Source organism: Falco biarmicus, chromosome 3 (genome assembly GCF_023638135.1).
Source record: "Falco biarmicus isolate bFalBia1 chromosome 3, bFalBia1.pri, whole genome shotgun sequence".
NCBI lineage: Eukaryota > Metazoa > Chordata > Aves > Falconiformes > Falconidae > Falco > Falco biarmicus.
The window spans coordinates 27,749,772-27,753,839 of NC_079290.1; the positions used below are offsets into that span (position 1 = coordinate 27,749,772).

General features: G+C 48.2%; 1 protein-coding gene across 1 annotated transcript in view; it reads right to left on the minus strand.

The window, feature by feature from the left end:
• Window positions 1–4,068, minus strand: part of ATP6V1C1 (ATPase H+ transporting V1 subunit C1) — a 162,819-nt gene that overhangs the window by 51,368 nt on the left and 107,383 nt on the right. The window lies entirely within an intron of this gene.

The window sequence follows — 4,068 nt, forward strand, 5'->3', positions numbered from 1 at the left end:
TTTGAGCCACTGTTTCCATTAACTTTGTGTAAACAACTTAGCACGAGTATGAGATCTATTTTGTAACTATTCTCCGTAGAAATTACACTTAAACTCACTCTTCTGAAACCAATCTACACTAGAAAGTTGGGACCTTATTTCCATCCCATAATGCTGTTTTGATCCAGCAAACCATTCAGTAAATATAGGTGAGAGGCGACTGCTCTGTGTGAGTCAAGGCAGAGATGTCTTTCCTCTCATCACCTCTGCGCTTTTAATAATTATGAATCACTCCTCCAGCTGGTTTTCAGTATTTCTGTCAACTGGACAGGAACAATGATAGCTCCAAAGTATGCAGCAATGAAAAAGGTCTAAAGATCAGGGTACCAATTGATATTACTTCCACAAGGTCCGATTTATACAGGTCGTTTTACTAAAAAGAGGGACTATTGGGGCACTAGCATTTCTACAGTACTGTGGATATGAGGGATCTCCAGCCTTCATTTTTCTTTTCTCATGCCTCTGCCCTGTGCATGGGCGTTCCTGCCCCGAGCAGCTCTGACAAAAATGCAATTTGTACTGATTCTTTCCTCCCACCACAACGGCCTCATGCTCCGGCTGGTTGACTACAGATTGTCAACTATATGTGGAACTGAGTGCCACTGTGTGTGAGAGTATCCAGGGCAGGGATCATACTGTCACATTCAAGCATTCAGAAATCAAAGTAACCTTTTCCCTCCATCTGAAGATGGACTGTTGTTTGCATTTGTCTTCTGCCACGCTGAGTTTTCAGAAGCTAGGGACATTTTCTTCTTAATGGAAGATGAAATTCCTGTGTAATCACATAATTCCTGCACCTGAGGCTTTTAAGAAAAAACACTGACTGCTGCAGGAGTTGGCAGCAGTAGGGGAAGAGGAAGAGGAGATGGAGGAGGAAATAATCTCATTCTCTCACTGCAGGAGCGGAATCTGACCCCACTGCTGATGTCTGGTGATAGAGGGTGCATCAGAAAGGGAAAGGAAATGGGAGAACCAGAGGGGAGAAGAAGTAGCCCATAGGAAGACATAAAGAGAAGGAAATACTTGGGATTAGCAGGGAAGGTCATGGGGCTATGCAGCCTTCAGACACCTGTCCAAAGCAATTTGAAGCTCCTGACCGCTGGGCTCCCTCACCAGTGAGTATTTTTTGCACTCCAGAAGATGAGGTGGGGAAGGGTGTCTTTCCTGCTCCAGTTAATCTGCGTCAAAGGGTAACACCTCACTTTGTCTACATCCAACTGTGAACTGTGCTGAAAGGAAAGCCTAGAGGCAAAAAAAAGAAGGAAATGTGGTAGAAGTGCCTCACAGCTGGAAGTAAGGGGAACTCAGGGCTGGACATGTATTTTGTGCACTGCTGCCTTTTTACCTTTGGAGAACAAAATGTGAATTGTTACTCTGGTAATCTATGAAACCTGCATATGGAGCCATCAAATGTTAGGAATCCAAGTATTATAACTGAGTGTAGAGAAGTGTTAATGACGTAGAAGGAAATTTTATATTAGTCTCTCCAGACAAAAAGAGGACTGCTGTTTTGTTTAGCACTGTACAAAAAATATAGAAACATTGAGCTGTGGCATCAGTTTTCTAGTTCTGTGTTAATATCACCAGTGGTATGGAAACACTGTATAAAGTATTCATCCATCATTTTTTTCTCATTGTGTATATAATGACTACACAGTTCAGTCTTGTGCTCTCCCAAACTGTGTGCCACTGTTTTGTTTTTTTTTTAGTAGAGTTGAAAGGATGAAGTTTATGTTTCTGTTTTCAAGTGTTGCTTCCTTTGTATGAGCAGGAAATCCTCCCTCCCTCCATACATTTAAAAAATAGCTGACAGTGCCCCCAATTAATTGCATATCAAACTGAAGTTCTTCCTGTCCTACGTGACTGTCCTCCCCTCTTAAATAGTCCATCTGGTTTTTTTAATCCCAGTGCGAACATTAAAAACATCCCCTACTTGCCAAAACAAAAACTCTTCTGGGAAGATGAATGTAGATGAAATGGCAGTAACTGATGTGCCAGTTACATCATTCATATATCACTGGGATATCTTTGGATATTACCATCAGAAGACATCTAAGAACACAGATAAAATACATAATTCTACATGGAACTAGTATTGACTTATTCTTTGCCTTTTCCATGCTGGATGACTTTTTGGCTGCACCTAAACATCTCCAAACTAGTCAAGTCCCTTTTCTAGTTTAAATTCCTTCCAAAAACGTGTTTTGAAAACTCTGCCTTCCCAAAGAATACAGCTTTCTGGATTGCTTCTCTGTGCATATCACTGTAACCTTTGCCCTCCCTTCTAACCCTTCCTCTTTTGTTTGCCTGTTAATGATTCACATTTATTGTGCCATGTCCAGCCTCTGCCCAGATCTCTCTTCCTATCTCTCTATAGCTTTTTTGGTTTGGGTTGGTTTTGTTTCTTTTTTTTTAAATATATTCTGATTCTTCCTCCCACACTTGCATGCTGGAATAGGAACCCAAACGAACAAGTCAGTCACTGATGAAGGGTACGATACAGAATATACCTGAGAAAACAGCAGTGTAAACCACTCCATTTTTAGTCCTTAATGCAGGGATTGGCTGCAAATGTACGTGAGAGGTCTTCTTACTTTCTAATCGATGTGCCTGCTTTTACTGACTTCATAACCTGCTAGGGCTGTTATCAGGAAAGATGAGACACTGTAATGAAACTGCATGTATTTGTCAGTTCACTTCCTCCTCATTTAAAATCGCTTGCAAAAGAGAAGGTGACAACAGATGAAAAGAGTAAACAAACTCCATCCCTGCATGCTGTGGAACCTCAGCCTCATTTTATTTCTGAAGAGATGACAGGTGTGCATCTATTCACTGCTTTTCTAAGTTCTTTCTGCTATAAAGCTAAACCCAGCTTTGTTTTGGGGAAAAAAATAGCCAACTGTACTAGCATACCCTTTAAAAAATAAAATGAACGTGCCCAGAGATTAACAATTACTTTCCAGAACAAGTTATTTCTTGGTGAACTACATAACTATGTATTTTAGTGTCCGGAAAGAATTGTGACTACTGCAATGAGGTCTTTTTCGAAAAACCAGCCCTGTGTGGTTTGGTGAAATTGACAGGGTGGACTGGGGCTGGCAGATCAGGGATCCTTCCCAGCTCCGCCATGGAAGAGCTTTGTGACCTTTAACTGAGGCATCTGATCTCCGAGCGGCTGCTTCTCCCCTTGCAGCTGAGCCGCGCTTCCTCACAAGGGCATCACGGAAGGACTGAAGGCGTTGGGATGTGCTGAAGACGTCCCAGTGCTTCAGTGGAACTCTGTGAGAGACATGGGCCAGCTAGATCCGACAGTTCGTGATTCTACTTACAGGACCCCTGAAGTCCCAAAACTGGTGAAAGAGGAGGCTGCCAGGTCAGCTTGCCCACGCTCAGTGAGCCAGCGCGAGTTACCGGGCTGCTGTCAGCCCAGGACGGAGGCTTCCAGCCGGCGGCGGGCACCCGGCTTCTCCTCCCCGCTGCTCACTGCTCAGTGGCACAGGACGGGCCCTGGTTTCGCGGAAGCCATCACTGCGGCACAGGTTCGAGCTGCCAGACAGAGGCACGCACGGGTAACGGCCTGCCCGGACCCTGACGGGCGCCTTCGCGCCCTACGCGGCCCCTGCCCTGCCTCCTGTCAGGCACCACCGCGGGACCCGCCGCCCCCGCAGCACCCACGGCGCCAGCCACCGAGGGTACCAGCCCCGCCGGGCGGGTCGCGTCGCCTCCCCCGGGGCCCCGGCCCAGCCCCGCCCCTCCCGCACCTGCGCCCGGCCCGGCCCCGGCCCCGGCAGCGGCGCGGGGGGCGCTGCGCCACCTCCATTTTGGGCGGCGGGGCCCGGGGCGGCGGCGCCCTCCTGCCCGGCGGCGGCGCTCGGCGCATGCCCGCCCGGCGCCTCTCGCGCCCCGGCCCGCCGCGGGAAGGGGGGGGGCTGCGGGGTGGCGGCTTCGGCGGCGCCTCCCGCCCCGCGGTGCGGTGACGCGTGGGGCCGGGTCCCTCCTTCCCCGCCCGCCCTATAAGAGCGCTGCCGG